The sequence below is a fragment of the Heloderma suspectum genome, chromosome 4 (genome assembly GCF_057233095.1).
Source record: "Heloderma suspectum isolate Gila_16-S chromosome 4, 16-S_ref, whole genome shotgun sequence".
NCBI lineage: Eukaryota > Metazoa > Chordata > Lepidosauria > Squamata > Helodermatidae > Heloderma > Heloderma suspectum.
Genome location: NC_139461.1, coordinates 284,728,348 through 284,747,864, shown reverse-complemented (window position 1 = coordinate 284,747,864; position 19,517 = coordinate 284,728,348).

Here is a 19,517-nt window from a genome sequence, read left to right as displayed (position 1 = left end):
GCATACATAATCCTCCTCCTCTCCATTTCATCCTCACAAAAACAACCCTGTGAGGTAGATTGGGCTGAGAGTCAGTGTCTGACCCAAAGTCACCCAGTGAGTTTCCATGGCCAAGTGGGGACTAGAACCCAGATCTCCCGACTCTCGGTCCAGCACTCTAGCCACTATACCACATTGGCTGTTATTGTAGAAAATAACCAAAGCTTGAGAATGGACAGATCTGCACTAATCAAGCAGTAGCATTTGGGAGGTCATGAAAGGTTCTTCTGACCTCCACTCCCTTGTGCTATTTCTTGCCTTTCACTTCCCCATGTGTGTGGAATGCTCTCCTGTTAGATGCTATTTGGCTGGGCTCCTCTTTGCTCTTCTTTATGACATTATTAAAAACTCATCTCTTATTTTTGTGTCTTTTCTTCTTGATGTCCTATCTGATCTCATGTATCCTTTGCTTATTGTTCAATTAATGACTGTATAGGTCTTACTTTTATTTGCTTGTTCTCCACCCAGCATGAGTAAAGTTTTTCCCTTCCCTCCAAATCTCCTCTCCTTTTATCTCATGTCTGTTTTTTTGTTTTGTTTTGTTTTGTTTTAGATCGTGAGCCTGTGTGCAGACCTCTTCAATGTATTCATGTACAACACCTCATATATTTGGGGCTCTTTAATAAATGATAATGATGGTGAAAGATGATGACATTTTCATTAATAGCCCCCTTGGGTTCCATTTCCCACAAATACATTCTTCAAAAAAACCCAAACACAAATCACGTCTTATGAACAATAGCAGGCATGGAATAATCAAGGTTACTAGAGAGGATTTTGGCATGAACAAAATGTCTAAAAGCAGTTTAAGTGGTGTTGGTGGGGAAAGGCGAGGTGACCTAATGGATTAAAACTGTGTAAACATGATAGGAAGGGCCAATACTGAGAAGGAAAGGAAGCCTCTGTATGCGCACTCAGACACGAACTGTATGACATTTGTCAAGGGTGTAAAGAACAAAATGTCAGCGAAGTGGGAGAGAACACTTAAGAGAAGGTAATTTATCGGTACAACAGGAAGATGCTTTAAAAAAATTACATGGCTGCAATCCAGTCTGCACAGTTGCACAATCTTTACAGTTCTCTTGAAAATGGCTCTCAGCTGTGCCAATGTAAAGCTTCCCAAAAGAAAAGAGCTGGTGGACAAATGCATGGTAGTTGTGGATTGAGCAACAGTGTTGTATTTTAATATATTTCTATATTTGAAGCAGACTTCCAGATCTGTGCCTCTACTGTTGTCATGTGTCCTGGTTCACACAGGCACATAACTTTTATGTATACATGTGTAACAACCAATGCAGATGTAAGGGGCCTTTAATCAGAGCCGTAGTGTGCACACAATGGATTTATGCACGTTTCTCTTACTACCATGCGAAATAGCATTGTTTTAAATGCTCGAGGGGGAGGGCTATGCATGCAGAAAGTTCCAAGTCCAATCCCTGGCAACCCCAGGCAGGGCTGGAAAAATTCCGGCCTGAAACACTGGAGAGCTGCTGCCTGTCAATGCCGACGATATTGGGCTAGATGGACCTGTGATCTGACTCAGTATTAGGCAATTTCCTGTGTTCCATTCATTCAAAGTCCATACACGCCAACTTCATTTGTACAGATTTCTTGTTCTCAAAAACACACACATGCCTGTTGGTTACAGAAGAGAAAAATGGCTTGGATAGTATACTCACCCCCTAGCTCATGGGCCATTATACTACTTCCAACTAGAAAAGAAAGAGGAAGATGAATGCTGGGAAAAGTGGTGTTTGCCAAAGAAGTTGAGGAAGGTGGTGCTATGGAAATTGCAGAGCAGGGGATTGGAAGGCTGTGCAACAAGGAAGTTCAGGTGCTGGTGACAATGGTGGGCTGTGGGGGCAGAAATAAATAGATTAAGGAGGAGAGAAGTAAAGCAGGAGTGGCTATAATTCCCTGACTTGAAAGGATTTCACTTCTTGATTGGCTGCCCCAAATGAGAGAAATGCTGTGGGCACAGACTATCCTTGGGTTTTCCAGCTTAGTCCCAAATTAATAATGGGGTGAAACCCTCAAGCTGCTTAGGCACTCTTAGCTACTAAATTATCAAGAAACATCCAAAAGAATAGTTTTGATACATCTAAATATTGGACTCTTGACAATTTAGGCAATGATGGAGAGACTGAATGGAGGCCAAGCAGGTATTACGGCCCCCAGAGCAAACTGCATTCCTGCACATATGGAACTCAGCTTTTTGTCTTCGTGGGCACTTTACCGGGGTTGGTAAAATGTTCTCTCTGGGTGTAGAAGGATCTCTCTCGGAAAATGCAACAATACGGTGACTGCTCAATTGGAAAGCACAAGGAGAACTCTTTGGCCCTGGAAATGTGGGGACTGGTGTCAGAGCAGAACAGAGAGTCGTGCTAGGAAAGCGTCATGTGGGATGATATTAAAGCCAATTGGACCCTGGATTATTCTCAGAGCTAAGAAACACCAGTGTGCAGGTTTCCAAAGCAAAAAAGAATGAACATCAACTGCCTGAACTCCAGGACAGTTATAGGATTCGAAACAAAGGGAACAAAGAGCTCAGTGGATGGGTCAAAACAAAGGGAACAATAGTTTGTTGCTATTGAATATGCACAAAGGAAGATTCCCTGCCCCTTGATTAAATGTATACCTAAATGACTATACAGAATAGCATCACACAATATTCAAAAGTTGTCATCCAGGGTGTTCAGGTAGTTCTTGACCTTGCTGACCTGACTTGGAGGTGAGGATGCTCCATTTGGGCTATTTTTCTAGAGATGGGCAAAAATGTCACTTCAGTTTGGTTTTGAGATGAAGTTACCAAAATTTGCAAAATTCTCCATATTTGGGACAAAAAAACCCTTGTGATTAAAAGAAACTGAATGTGGGAGAAACTGAAATTGACAGATTTGTCCATCCAGGCCAAGGACTTTGAGTGCTTTGCTCTTAGAAGTCTGGGTTTGAAGCATGTTAGTGTTGAATTAGGATTGCCACCTCTTTTTTCTGACAAGCTACTCATCTTCAACACCTACATGGCAGGGAGGTATAACAGGATCCTTTCCATGCTAGGAATAACTGGATTTACAGAATTTGGCTGGTACAGATGCCTGTGAATTTCATAGCAGTTCATTTTTTTATAAGAATATACCAATATTTGCATAGTTCTTCATATTTGGGAGAGAAAGAACTTGAGATTTAACAAATCTGAATGTGGAAGAAAGCGAAACTGACAGATTTGCCCATCTCTACATTTTTCCCACCAGAGCTTTTGATTGGTCAGTTCAAAGATACCCTTGCAGATTAATCAGCTGGGTGGTGGCATGGCAACCAGAGAGGCATGTTATCCGCAGTCAAAAGGAACAGCCCTCTTAAATCTAGTGAAGGAGGAAGGAAGTGTATTCGATATCTCTTATGGCTCTGTGCCAGTTCCAGAGCCTTAACAGTGTTCCTGGTAGTTTTTCAGGCTGTGCCTTTTGCAACAAAAATGGATTCTGGAGTCAAGGCAATGTAAATTACATCCATAGTGCAGAATATATGTGTCAGGGAGCCAGAATGCCTGAAGATCCTTTGTAATGCCACCCATAGGGGAGTTACCTCTGGACTGGACATTTGGAGGAATACATGGTGACATCTGAAGAGAGCTTCCAATTTTTTCCCCCACACTGGCGATGTTCAGCAGCTGAATGCATGTGTGTGTTGTTGTGGTTTTACAGTGTTACTGAAAGCACGGAGCAAATGAAAAACTGCAGTGGTGCCAGTCCGCCTGGTGTGTTACCTTCGTTAAACCTCTGAATAAGATGATACCCCACTTTTCATTTACCACTTTGAAAATGCATTCAGCTGTTTGGAAACTGAAAACATATTAAATAACTTATTAGTATTTCAAAATTGCCAATATATTACATGACCACTGATGTCTATTCTGCACTTCTGTCCAAATTTCAGCTGGGGCAGCTGCCTCGATAGATACACTACAGTTGAGCGAAATAGCAAAATGCGAATTTTGTTTTGATACAAGGGGAGCCAGATAAACTATGATAACCAGAATCAGAACAACAATGGAATATTATATTCAGCTCAGCTTTCTTCCTTTCCTATCAAAATTCAATCGCTTTGCACTGTTTAGCCTGCAAGGATATAGCTGTTACTTACTAGGATGTGTCTTAAACACTTGCCACCCTCCCCATGTTTGTTTTTCAAGATGCTAATAAACACAGCACTTTCCCATCATCCTGCTGCTTTCTGCCCTGCTGACTACCAGATTGTAAGAGCTTCATTCCTCTCTCCTCCTTCCTACCTCCCTGCCCTGTTATTGAAAAACTTGGAAAGTGGGGCATTCTCCTTCTACATTAGAAAGCACAAGGTACTGAGTGAATGAGAAGTCAGCAAGCAAAAGCTGTCCCCTCTGGCAAGAAGAGTTACTCAAATGCACCTCCGTAGGGAATGGAGCATTTTTGACCTTCATCCATCCAGCCCTGCTTTGATGAGAACTCTGGCTGCCAAGTGATCAAAAGATGACAGTTAATGCAAGGAGCTGCATGGGGTGTTTCTTTATTAGTAGAAACCTTCATTTTAATTGGGATCTCAGTCAGGTGAATGCACACAGGATAAACATTAAAAAAATCTATCTTAGTCTCCAAAACTCTGTTTAATGGAAAATACATTATGCAGTGTTTTTTTGTTTTTACATTTATATCCCGCCTTTTTCCCTCCTTAAGGAACCCAAGGTGGAGTACATAATCCTCCTCCATGGGCTGAGAGTCTGTGACTGGCCCAAAGTTACCCACTGAGCTTCCTTGGCCGACTGGGGACTAGAACCTGGATCTTCTGGCTCCCAGTCCAACACTCTCGCCACTACACCACACTGGCTCAGTTTTTATGCCATATATACTTTTTAAAATCTTTTCTTCTTATACCTCTAGGCTTTTGCCTGACCCTGCTTAAAAAAATAAAATAGTTCTTACTTGGTCCATGTAGTGGATGTATTTGTTTATATTTGGAAAAACTGACACTGTTAGCCAGTAATCAGGACTATGTTTTAATATTATTTATGAAGTGTGCATGTGTGTGTGTGTGTGGGGGGGGACCTAGACCCATCCTTAGTGTTTTCAAAAACTCTTTTTAAGACAAACCAATGTTGTCTCTTCTAATTTGAAGCTAATCTCTTTGAACGGAACTTGTCAAAACTTTGCAAGAGAAAAAAGAGAATTGACAGAATTCAGATAATCAGAGATCCTAAATTGGAATTACTTCCTTGTCCATTTAAGCATTATAAATAACTCTCCCTTAAAAACTTACTTAATAAGTGCATCCAGTGTAGTATATTGATCTTTCCCTTTCTATTCTACTGGAGTTAATTTTTGCCTTTGGCAAGCTAAGGATGCTAGGTTGATATGTGAGCCTATTTTCAGGATACCTCTTAGGCAGTGTGTCTTTTTCACCTTGCCAAAATGAACTGAGGAAAGTCTGTAAATCCAGCATGCTCATGGGTTACAATGATGCAGATGAATCTCACAGAGCCAAGTGTTTAGCCTGTTGCAATGCCTAGAGCTTTGGAGTGGGTGATAGGTGGCAACACTGATGGGAAATGGACTATCAATTTCTCATAAGAAAAGTCTAGATATCTTGCTCATTTTACCAAGCAGAACTATTATTTAGCAATTATTCAGTGCCAGTGATGTGCTAAGTGTGGAACAGTACATAGAGACAACATGGTCACTGACCACAGAAATTCAGTTTTCAGCAGATGGGCAAGAAAGGGACAGTGTGTCTTGCATGTAGGTGCACACCATGCTGCTAGCTAGAGCACCACTGAGCAGTGGCAAATGTGTGTGTGTGTGTGTGTGTGAGAGAGAGAGAGAGAGAGAGAGACAGAACAGCCTGTGCATCCAATTGGTTGTATCCAATGTAAGTCCTACTTACAGTAGAGCCATTGAAATGAATGGGACTAACATTGCATACAAGCCATTGTATACAACTCAATGTCTGTCATCACCACATGGTAAGCAAAGAAGTGAAGCTGGCCCAGTCTAGTTAGTGGAAGTCAAAGCAAACTATGACCATGAAGAGGCCTCTAATGATAGCCAGGAATAGCACCACTTCGTGTGATTGCCCACCGCATAGCTCTCTCTGCACCACAGATATTTTCCCATTTAGTCTTCTTGCTCATCGCTCAACAATGACTTATTTACTTTATTTATTTAAAGTTATTTTTAGGCCACCTGTAAAGGTAGATGGTGGACAGAGTGCATGGAACAGCTCTTTTTCAGAGCAACAGAAGCCTGATGGAAGAGTGAACATGGTGGGTGAGCATAAATGGGATGGGAGGAAGGACTAGGTATGAAAATGGGGAATTATTTCTGATTGGCAAAAGAAAGCATGCTTTCCTTTTGTGTATCTGCACTGTTCCGTTATACCACAGCGCCTCCTAGAAGTTATGTAGAGGGAAAGAAGGAAACGAAACACTCCTGGTGTAGGGTTTGGATCTCAATTCTGCAATGGAAGTGAAAGTAGATACAGGGGATTAACTGCCCCGTGTAGAAAAGCCCTTTATGTGAAAGAGATAGCTAGTTAGATGGAAGGATTGCAAGTCAGTAAGGGAAACCAGGCAGGGCCCAGAAGGAAATGGCCAGGGAGTGGAGATATGGCAGAAGCTGAACTGGAAGGGCAGGGAAGGGCTGCAGTACAGCACAGTGGTGAAATAAACACCATAAAAGAGGGTCAGGGAGATGGATGTCTTGATGAGCAGAGTGGCCAAGGATGAACCAAGCCACCAACAGATAGGTGTGGTGCAGTGGATGTCAAGTGAGTGAAGGGGGTGCTGGAGATAAACCCCTTTCCTAAGGTTATCTCAGTTTTCTGCCCGGGGTGGGATGGGGCAGCAGCAATCTCTTATTTTCTTGCCCTACAGTACCATCCTGCCAGGACTGGGAGGAGTTTTTCCCCCAGAGCAGCCATTAGCAAGGACTTTGAAACTAAAGATCCATCTGTGGTGAAAAATGACTGCATTGTAAACCGTCTGGTCAACTGACTTGTCCAGCTCCCAGGACTGGCAGGATGGTACTGTACCCCAAACTGGCAGCAACTCCTTCCCCCCAAACAAGGTACATAGCAGGCAGCACCCAGTGCCAGCCAACAATTGTGGTACCTGATACAGGGAATCCTCACAAGAGCCTCTTACCCTTCTTGGCAGAACACATTCAATAATAATAAATTAAATAACTGAGAATTGGCTGCCTTTCATGACACTCCAATCAGTTGCCTGAGGAGGCTGCCTCACTCTGCCTAATGGTAGGGATGGCCCAGCCAACTCCATATTTCTCAGGTTTAAAAACTCATTGTAAAGAACGTACTTGATGTAAGTGTATCAAGCTCTCTGGGGGATTCACAGCATGATAAAACATAAAACTTCGAACATGTTAAAAACAAGTTAAAAACGACTGACAATAAAACTATCAGGATCTGATAAAAAACTAAAATGCCCCATCATGGGATGTCAAATGCCTGGGAATAGAGGAAAGTGTTAACCTGGTGCCAAAAAGTAGACAATGTTGGTGCCAGAGGACATCACGGGGGAGAGCATTCTATAATTGGGGGGCCACCACTGAGAAGGCCCTTGTTGCCATCCTCCAAACCTCCCTTTGAACAGGTACTTGAAGGAGGGCCTCAGATGTTGATTGTAGTGTGATCTATGCTAATGCAAGCTAGCGAACAAGCAAATAAGTGTGGGTGCTTTCAGATGGAGGGTTCCCATTGCTACTAATCAAAAGGCATTGTGTAGTTATCCCTTTTTTTCTTCCTTAATGGATTTTCTTCTGGTAAGAAAAAGGATGGTTGAAGCCGTGGGATAACACGAGAGGACTACTCACTGAAGAGGACATCGTCTGTGATGGGATTATTTGGTAATGTTAGAAAGGCAATTAGCAGAGAAAAACAAAAGGCAAAACAGAATGAGTGCTTACCAGCCCCACATACACACAGGTCTATCTGAGAAAGGGGACCACACTCTTCTTCAGTGAAAGAATACAGTTTACTCACAAATATTCTTGCATATACAAGGCAGGTACAGTGTAGACTTTCAAAGGATTTTGTTCAGTCCATTTTGTGTTCCATTACACTGGCAGGAGCAAAAGAGCAAACATGTGTGCTCCCAGCGATGGTGGAAGTCCAGGGAGCAGGGAGGGGGGGAGGAAGGTGAAGAGCAAAAGGAAGAAATCAAAGAAAATCACACTGTAGGGTATAGAGGCTAGCTTGGCCAAAATTCCCATGAACTAACTGCAAAACTAACTACTCCCTTCCAGTAACTTGCAGATGAGCCCCCCCCCATTCTGTGAATGGGGCAGCGTGATTGGACAATAAAAGTCTCACCTGGAAGCACCCAAATGTGTGTGTGTGTGAGAGGGGGGGTGAGGTGGGTATGAATCTTTTGCTTGTCTGAGGGCCACCAGACTAAGGCTTAAAAAGTAATGGTGTGCCAAAAATTTATCCCACATTTTTTTCAACCATTCTCATTCAATTTGATAGAGGAGAAATTGCTTTTGAAAATAAATTCAATACTGCAGAAATTTCAGAGAAATTCTCAAGGGTTGGGTTTGGGTTTCTTGGTCTTGCCTTACTTAGGAGCTGGCCGAGGAATGAGCACAAGTGTCCTGTTTTTCATTGTACAATCATCTCTTTGGCAGCCTGTAGCCTCCTCAGCTTCCTACGCTTCAATTGAAGCCCAGTTTAAGGCACCATGAGGTAATTCCTCCCTTAGGGCTTTTTCAGATCAGGAAGTGCAGGCAGCCTGGAAGGCTAGCTGTGATTGTTGTTCAGTCGTTCAGTCGTGTCAGACTCTTCGTGACCCCATGGACCATAGCACGCCAGGCCTTCCTGTCCTGCGCTCTCTCCTGGAGCGTGCTCAAGTTCATATTCATTGCATCGCTGATGCTATCTAGCCATCTCATCCTCTGCCGTCCCTTCTCCTTTTGCCTTCAGTCTTTCCCAGCATCAGGATCTTTTCCAAAGAGTTTTCTCTTCGCATTAGGTGGCCAAAATATTGGAGCTTCAGCTTCAGTATGTGTCCTTCCAATGAGCACTCAGGGTTGATTTCCTTTAGGATGGACTGATTTGACCTCCTTGCAGTCCAGGGGACTCGAAAGAGTCTTCTCCAGCACCACAGTTCGAAAGCATCAATTCTTTGGCGCTCAGCCTTCCTTACAGTCCAGCTCTCACAGCCATACATTACTACTGGGAAAACCATAGCTTTGATTAGACGGACCTTTGTCGGCAAGGTGATGTCTCTGCTTCTTACTATGCTGTCTAGGTTTGCCATAGCTTTCCTCCCAAGGAGCAAGCGTCTTTTAATTTCATGGCAACAGTCACCATCTGCGGTGATCTTGGAGCCCAAGAAAATAAAATCTGTCACTGCTTCCATTTCTTCCCCTTCTATATGCCAGGAAGTGATGGGGCCAGATGCCATGATCTTCATTTTTTTAATGTTGAGTTTCAAACCAGCTTTTGCACTCTCCTCTTTCACCCTCAACAAGAGGCTCTTGAGATCCTCTTCGCTTTCTGCCATTAGGGTGGTATCATCTGCATATTGGAGGTTGTTGATATTTCTCCCGGCAATCTTAATTCATAAGCTCAAAAACATCACCAAAAGAAATTCAACATAAATTATACACTGCCCTGAGAGTGAGGCACAACCATGGAAAGCCCTTTCGTGGGGGAAGTAAACTTCAGGAAATTGGAGGACAGATTTGGCAAAGCACTAACTCCACTTCATCCCTGGAGCTTGGCACAACACTGCCCCCACCGTTAACACACAGCCCTGCATTGTGGTGGATGCAAAATGCGGGCCAGCCTGCCAAGACATTTGATGCTGTTGCAGCACAAAACCCCTCAAACGCCTTACTAAAAAAGAAAGAAGCTGTGCTACAAGCCCTGCCAATAGGGAGCCCTACTTGAGAAAAACTGTTGAGAATTTCTCCTTCCCCTGGACAAATTCAGTGAAATTATCTCCCAAATTTTTCTGCATAAATAAGGCAGAGAATTTCAAGAGGCCATCTGCGCACAGCTCTGTTAAAAAGTCTTATACATACAACTGCAAATCTCAGATTTGAAAAGTGCTCTGTACACCAAAAAGTGCCATCGCAATCCTGTAACGTAACGTCTTATGTTTTCAGTTATGTCCATCCTCCTTTTCTTCCTAAATTGCTTAGCTGGCTTATTTAAGAGAGGTATTATTGGGATACTCCAAGGAAAGGTCATTACCACTCTGAGGCCTGTATCTGTGAGAAAGCTTCAAAATCCCTCTTGTCCGCAATAGCCAGATCTGTGTATCTGTGTACACAGATACAAATCTGTGTATGCAGACTCAAAACCCCTTTGTGAAAGGGCAGCCAAATGTACAATCCCTTCCGGTTTTTTACCTACTTGTATGTTTATTAGTCCCGGTAATTGACAGGCACCTTCCATGCATTCTATGCTGTTACACTGAATGTTTGCTTAGCAACTGATGGGCCTTCACTTCAGGGGAAGCTGCTCTGTGTTGCGGCCTTTTGCCAGTTCTGAATCACTGCAGAAATGACGTGCCATGCACTACTGACGTCCAGATAACAAAACCATCAAAAATAAGAAATGAATGTGATGAGAAATCAGGGAGGAGGAAACAGGGAAACAAACATCCATGCTTAGAGGGGTCTGGGAAAGGGGCAAGACTGGGGAAGACTTGTGACCAGGTGACCTGTGTGCCTGCTCAGTTTGCTGTCCAGGTGCAAACTATTGATGCGTAAGTTCAAGGTCTCCCCTGCAGTCCCTTCTGATGGTTCCTTATCTTTAAACCAGACTTGGACTGGACAGCCTTCAAATCAAGGACTGTCTTCTGTAAAGTAGGACACCTAGCCATGCTACCTAAGAGTGTGAAGGGGGAGGACCTAAACTCTGCTGAATTGGAACATCTTACTGCTCCCTATGCCATTTTCCCATATACTAGCCTTCCCCAACCTGGTGCCTGCCAGAAGTTTGGGACTACAACTCCCATGAGCCTCACCCCATGTCACCAATGGTCTGGAAAGGCACCAGATTGGGGAAGGGTGCCATATACATTCCTACCATTTGGTGGACAACTAACTAATGATTAATAATACTTTCAATTCTACAGCATATATGAATATTGCTGGAAATGTTTCTCTGTTTGCCAAAATCCATGGCTGTGCCTACAGCTTTATACCTATAATTGCTGCTGCAGCTGCACCACCACCATTTGAGCGTTCTCCAGCCTCTAAACTTTGCAACAGCTACAGTAGAGATAATTCCGTTAGCACAGTCAGCAGAAAAGCCTCTATTGTCTTCAGTGGCCTTTTAAGGGGCCTTTTCATTAGAATTGGGGATAATATGCTGACACAGATGAAGCACACATACAAGGAAACCTTGCTTCCTTTACAATTAGTTCAGATTAATGCATCTTTAAACATCTACCAATACCATTCTGTAAACTTCAAAGTTGTGGTTAAATAAGGGAATAGAAACCAGCATGGTTTCATGGACTACAATATGGCTGTTTTGTGGGTATAAAGTAGGCATGGGAACTTCTGGCCTGTGGGGCAAATATGGTCCATGGGAATTCCCCATCTGTCCAGCCAATATTCTTTCCCAGGCCCCAGCCCATGCTGCTGCCCTGGTGCTGAGAGAGGGGAAAGGGCTTACAAAAATGGCTGAAGTGGAGTGTGTGTGTTAGTGTGCCAGATCAGAGGTTACCTTTACCCAGATCTGACCGCTACATGTGCTGGGGAGTGAGAATGTATTTCCTTCCCTGCCCACATGACTCACTTGCCCTGCTTTCAATGCCATTGCATAGCCACACAAGGGCAAAATATGTTTATGCAGGTAGACATGTAAAATCCAACAGGAACAGGCCCAAATGGTACAGGCAATATTCCAATTAAAATCCAGGAATCAGCTGCATTATCTGGGTGTACCTGTGTTGAATTTACATGCATGGAACATAGGAAGCTGCTTTATAGCACCTCAGCTTTATAGCACCTGTCCATCTTGTTGGAAAGTCTGGTGTGACAGCAGCGTTGCTTTATACAGAGAAAGCATGGCAATGCAACATTTAGTATTGGAGGCAATAAATGTAGACCAGAGCCAGTTTAAAAGAAGTTCAAATCAACTTACTTTATTAGCGTTTTTATACGCATTGTCAGAGAAGGCTATCTAAGACTGGTTAACTACAAGCACTCCCTAACGTTGAGTGTGTGAGTGTAAGTGAGTGAAGGCATAAGATATTGTTACTTGCTTCCTTCCTGGAGTGACCACATGGCACTTGCTTATTGCATAGGCAGAGGGAGAAGGAGGGAGAAGGAAGAGGAAAGGGAGGGAGCAGGAAATAGGAACTGTCTACAGGACATCCTCTAGTGCCCCTTAGTGTCTGGAAGCATGCAGAGTTGTTCCTGTTATCCAACAAATCTAGCCAGTATTTTCTACACAGACTGGCAACAGTTCTCCAGGGCAGTGGAGGCTGGTGGGGGGTGGCTCTGATGTCAGTGGGGTGGTGAGTCTGCTCAGGATTTTAGTCAGAACCAGTCAGAACTCTAAAGGACCTATCCAAGGTGTTTTGCACCTTGGATAGCTCCTTTGGAGTTCTGACTGGTTCTGACTGAAACCTGGAGTAGATACACTGCCCCACTGACATTGGAGCCACCAGCCTCCAGTGACCCAAGCTCTCAGGCAGAGTTCTTTATCACCCACTACCTAATCTCTTCTCCTTCTCCTTCTTCTTTTAACTGGAGATGCCAAGGAGATTGAACCTAGGAACTTGTGCATGCAAAGCGTGCAAACTCAACCACTGAGGTATGGTTCCTCTTCTTCTCAAATGTGTATACAGTACACATTACATCTGTGTGTGGATGTTTGTTGCTGTTGGAGATGGGACAGATGCAGTGGGAAAGTGGGGAGGAAAAGCATGCTCTCTCGTCCCACGTGATCTAGAAGTCAGATTTCGATGAAGATATGGATTGTGGCCAAACATTGGGTAGTATCCAATGTTAGTCCTACGTAAAGCAGACACATTGAAATGAATGAGGTTTAAGTTAGTTGTGACCAATTGAAATCCCATTCATTTCAGTGGGTCTACTCTAAGTAGGACTACGGTTGGATACTACCCATTACTTCCACATTGTCGGGGTCCTATGTGGTAGCGGTAAGTCTCAAATTAGCTTCGGAGAAGGGTTGACTGAAAGACATCATGTCAGGATTAGAGAATGTATGATATATTATTTTCAGTTCATTTATGGCCAGAATTTACCCTATTTGTACATCCGGAACCCAAACCCGAGCATAATCTGTGGTCAAAGTTATTCCATTCCTCAACTTGCAATGTGGTTCACAGGGGGAAAATGTATTCCCAAAATTAGTACATTAGAAAAATATGCATGAAAAATGCATTTTGAAATATGCATTTTTAAAATGTGCACAAACATGCTTTAATCAATGAGAGAAAAGTGTGTACTTTTGAATATGCAAAAAGACCCTGATGGTGGGAAAGACTGAAGGCAAAAGGAGAAGGGGATGGCAGAGGATGAGATGGCTAGATAGCCTCAGCGATGCAATGAATATGAACTTGAGCACACTCCGGGAGAGAGCGGAGGACAGGAAGGCCTGGCGTGCTATGGTCCATGGGGTCTCGAAGAGTCGGACATGACTGAACGACTGAACAACAACAACAACGAACACCCAAGTACTCTGTGATTTTCACACAAAAAGAAATGAAAAAACTCACAATCCGATACAGACTTGAATTGGAACAGGCTCAAAGAACCTCGGCAAGCTTATGTTTTGTTGGTTTCATCATCCCTGGTCAGGATAGTTGGTCTCCTGAGAGGTACTGTTGGTGTGGCTTGTTACCATGTGCCTTGGTATACACCATGTGGAAAGCCAATTCTAAATCTTACCACAGCCTGAGCCATTACCAGATGGAAGCATTTTTCAGTTGCAACCATGTACTACAACCTTTCCCAACCTGGTCCCCTTCAGATATGTTGGACTGCAACTCCTATTGTCTCCAGCCAGCATGATGGGAATTGAAGTCCAACACAACTGGAGGACACCAAGTTGGAGGAAAGCTGATATACAGTGTTAAGGTTCAAACAGGCTGCAAGTGTGCCAATGTAAGAACCAAAGAGACCAATGATCAAACAACGAACCAGATGTCTCTTGGAAAGTCACAAACCTGGCATGACAACATTTCTCTAGGCCTTAGCACCTGGTATTCAGAGTTACCTTGACATGGACATTCCAGTTGGATATCATGGCTAAAAAAAGGACAAGCTCCATGTTTGAGTATGCCCTCAGCAAGGCACCTCCTAGTGGCCCCCTTCCCACATCAGTCCCCTCCCCTTCCCCTGGTGGCCTTACCTGGCAGTAACAGTAGCAGGGAACAGCAGCAGTGCTCCAATGGAGCCATCATTTTCATTTCTCACAATGTCTCCAATGTAGTGTCACTCTGGAGAATTGTGGAAAATTAAAATGGTGGCTCCCAGACCTAACTCCAGGGGCCCTCAGGGCAGGCATCAGGCATAGGTGGGAACTGAAGAGGGGGCAGGGCTCTGGCAGCTGCCAAGGATGTCACAGGCTTGGCTAACAGTCAGTGATGGTCCTATCCTCAATTAGTATTATTTTTAAATAAAGCTATCTAAACTAGAGCCTGTTGTATGTTAGTTATGCATTGTATAATATGCATAACTAACATATTATTGTTAATATGGGGCATCCACAACAGACTCTGGAACCCCAAGTGTTGACAGGTGGTCTGAAATACATTAATTTCCCTTCCAGACCCAAGGCCAATGTGCTTTTTTAGGAAGGTGTGTCAAGAAGGAAGTGTCGGCAACCAGACCTATGAAAGCACAGCACCTAACTTTGAAAAAAGCATCTCCATTGCTTATTATGCAAAGTACGTTGTCTATTATTCTTGTTTCTCAAATTCCATCTGTATTTTGAAGGAAATAGATAGGAAAAGGTGGGTGAGGGGAACAAAGTCACAATTTGAACAGCTCAGCAGAGGCTCTGGCTTTGTAGATAAAGGAAAAGAAATAATTTTGTAGTATCAGTTTCTCAGATTTATGTGCATTCCTAATGGGAATCTTTGACGGTATTTTGGGCTCTAGGGGTTTTACAGGTTTATTCCACAACAGAGAAATTGGGGCTTAAGACAGGAGTAGGGGCAGGGAGTGGGAGAAAGAGAAAAAGCGACAGAGGCTTACTGAGCCAAGAAACCACACATGCCCTTTGCCAAGTTTGTCCTTGTTTCAAGCTTTGAGATCATAGCACAGTGAACATGGGCTGCATTGCTCACTTAGTGTGTGTGTGTGTGTGTGTAGCTCCCCTGTATCTCATCAGTCATACATTTCCTCTAAGCACAATCGCACAGAATTCCATTGGACACAGTAGTGCAGCAAGGGCTGTACCTTGGGATCAAAATCCAGGGCCCAACAGCACAGGGGGCCCAACGAATGACCACCCAGATAGGGGCAGATCATAGGGGGAGTCACCAACAGGCCCACTAGGATGCTGCTGCTCTTTTCAGCATCCTTTCTTTGTTCTCATTTTAAAAAACATTTTCTATTCGGGGAATGGCCAGCCAGGGATGCACATGGTTACAGATGCTCATGTTATTTATTTTTTTACTTTAAAGTATCTATTATCCCTTTTCTACACCAAAATGGTGCTTATTCCCAAGTAAATGTGTTTGGCATGAGGGCAACAGAAGCAAACTCCATTTTCCTCCATGACAGTGCTATGATTTGAGCTTAAAATGTGAAACTGCACATGCTCAGTGTATTTCTTATAGAGATTGCTAGATGGACAGACAGACAGATATAATCAGGGTTCGCAAGGCTGATTTCAGTGGCAAAAAGCCAAAGCAAATTGGTGATGATGATGGCTTCGGCCTAGAACTTAAAAACAACCTCTGAGCATCTTTAAATGGAAGAGTGATTCTCTCCAGGCAACTTTGATAGCATTATCTGAATAAAATTAATGTAATTTCAAAAATGCTATCCCACCACATGGCCTATTCAGGCCGAGTCAAAGGCTATAGCTGGCTAATGAACTTACTGCAAATCCATATTTTTCTTAGCAAGCGGCTCAGGTTGTATAGATATATAGTATAGGTTTTAGTTGCCATGTAAGGATTTTTCCTCATGATGCAGTATTTCAAAATGCAGGGATTAACGTCCAGGAAAAACACTTCATAAATCAACATGGTGTTATGGTGGGGTGAGGTGGCGGAAAGCTCCTTTTGACTATATGGTGCTTTGTACACTGGTAACATTAATTTATTAGACAGAGGTGAACGTCAGAATGTGTTTTTATAAAGAACTGACATATACAGTCTATATGGTACTCTGGAGATGAAGTTTTCATTACTTGTGTTCCCATTTTCTTTTCTTTTTACTTGAAAGTCTAGCACTGGGGTTCTGAAGCTGTAGCAAGCCAGGCAACGAATGAGGTAACTCCTTTCAGTTTTAGCACACTGGAGCAACCCAGAGGGATTTTAAAAAAACCAGCCATATACTTATGGAGCTGGCAGTCATAAACCCTTGGAATGAGATCTGAGGCTCATGAAGAGAGGCAGGCTGCGGGAAATTTTTATAGCGTGCAAATGCTATGAAGGTATTACTGGGAGGGAAGGCCCCCAAAGGCATGCCATTCCATCAGGCTGGGGTGAGGGAGAGAAGGGAAGCACGGCCACCAATTTTGCTGAGAAGCTCCATTAGGCTCTCCTGTCTTCTCTCCATCAGCTGTCACGTGGCAGCTACCATGCTATCAGGCCACCCACAGCAGAGGAAGAGAAGGAAGCAAGGCCGCCATCAGCTGTGCTGAAAAGCCAACTTCAACAGGCTCCTCCCTCTGTCAACTGTCACCTGGCAGCAGCCATTCCATCAGGCTGCAGCAAAGAGAGACAGAATTCCATCATCTCTGCTGAGAGACCAGCAACTTGGGCTCTTCTTCTCCTTGAACTGTTTCCAGTCCAGCTGGTCATTGTGGGCAGATTGTGATTAAGAACTAGTGCCTGAGTTTGTTTTTCCCTCCTCCTTCCCAATCCCTTTCCTTTTGTGTCATGTCTTTTAGAATGATAGCCTCAGGGCTTGGACTGTCTTACTAGTGATCTTTCTAAGCTGCTCTGAGAGACTTTTTCAGCTGAAGAGTGGGATTGAAGTGCTTCAAACAAATCAATAAAATAGTAGGGATGTTGGAGAATTCCACCATGGACTCCAGTGAGGCCGGATTCTTTAGAATCTGGCCCCCTGGAGTCCGTGGCAGAATGGGGCAATCCCCCCGCCACCCTGTGGAATCTCCCTGGGACGGAGCCTACCTGGCGGCGGCAGCTCCGGGTCGTCTTCCAGCTGCTGCCGGGCTGTGGCCGCCATTTGCGTCCCTGCCAAGCCATGATAGGCTAAGTATCTATGTAGCCTATCATGGCAAAAGTCAGGGGTGCAAATGGCGGCCACTACACCATTTGTGTCCCTGCCTTTTGCCGTGATAGGCTATGTAGATACTTACGTAGCCTATCACGGCTTGGCAGGGACGCAAATGGCGTAGCGGCCACCATTTGCATCCCTGCGGAGGCTGTGATAGGCTACGTATATATTTATGTAGCCTATCACGGCAAAAGGCAGGGGTGCAAATGCCGCCATTTGCGGCTGACGCAGCCCAGCAGCGGACGGCAGTCCGGCTGCGGGTGGCCCCGGCCAGCAGCTCCACGGAATCACCGTGGAGCGTAGAAGGCCAGGGAGGATGCCGGGAGGAGGGCCGGAGCACCTCCCCCCCATCGCAGACACCCCGGATCGGAAAGGTAAGTACTTTTCGTACATTCCTATAAAATAGGCAATATGAACCTATATGGGCCAATTTGGTATAAGTCGAAGAGCTTCCTATGTTGTTTTCCAACCTGAAGGCACTGCAATGTTTCCTTGAAAAAAAAGGGCAGAGCCATAATACCCTGCATTATAATACACTTGCATCATTAAGAGAGAAATAGAACATTGCCATTTGTGTTGAAAAGGAGAAATATTTTTTCTGTTAGTAGTACATTCATCCACATCTGCAGAGTTAATTGCAGCTTAATAGAGATAAATGAAAAAGAGCTTTCATAGCTCCAATCTGGCTTTGTGCAAATCCATACAGAATAAATGTCGGATATTGTTGGATGGAATTTCATTGGCTTCCCAAAGTCTAATGGTCCTCAGACTGATAACCAAAGAAGGAACACCAGCTGCTGTGCTATTAATAGTGCACAGCATTAGCTGATATCAAGCAGGATTTTTATCAATGCATTGGTCCTAGCAGGTTTATAAGATATTGCAAACTTTACATTTGTCTAAGAATGGTGGTGATAGGTAGGCAATAGGATCAAGCAGAACGATATTTAGAAGCTAAATTGTTGAGCGTCAGAGCATTTAGAGTGCAAAGCTGTGAGACTTGCATTTTATTTCTTTTAGCATTCTATGACATCATTCAGAATGATATGAGTTTAAGGCTCTCTTTCCCAAACCGCTGATAGCTGAGAAATGCTTTACCCTTGAAAGAAAACTGGAAAGTTTTCAATAGATGAGATAAAATCAGTAATAAAATTGGTTAACTTTTAGTGCATGTGTAGGCCAAAGAGATATGAAACTCAGGAGATCTGTGTTCATATCCGCCCACATTTTTATTTTCACTTAAAAATAGTTGCAGCCCTTGTCTCCTGAACTGGATCAGGGCAATGGTGCAGAGGGATTTCTTTTAATCCTTTCCCCCAAACATTTCCTGATCTAAATCTTGCCTCCTGCCTGCCAAAGTTGCTGTGACCCCATAGTGGAAATATATGGGTACCAGTATATTTTGTTTTGTTTTTTTGTTTGCTGTGCTGCCGGTAGCAATTTGAAGTGGGTGCAAATTAGATTGGGGACATGGAATGCCAAGGAAAAGGTGTGAAATATGGATTTCAATTTACCCAGGACCACTCAGTTGATCAGGCTGAGAGGTTTGGGATCTTATCAGGTGGAGAAGAATACGCACACAACCAATGTAGTTTTAATCCTTTCCCCAAAACATTTCCTGATCTAAATCCTGCCTCCTGCCCACCAAAGTTGCTGTGACCCCGTAGAGGAAATATATGGGTACCAGTATATTTTGTTTTGTTTTTTGTTTGCTGTGCTTCCGGTAGCAGTTTGAAGAGGGTGCAAATTAGATTGGGGACATGGAATGCCAAGGAAAACGGTCCTCCTATACCAGGGTTGAATTCCCCAATTGCAGGCCTTTAGGTTAGCCACTTAATAATGATCTACCCCAAAGGAAATACATAATTAAAAAAGCATAAAAGAGGACACAAATTTGCATAAAATTTGCATATGCTAATTTATATGTATAGATGCACATTTAGAAATTATTATTATTACAGAGCTTTTAAACACTAGGTTGTTAATCCATTGTACTTACTTTTGGTTCCATTGCAGAACTGAGCT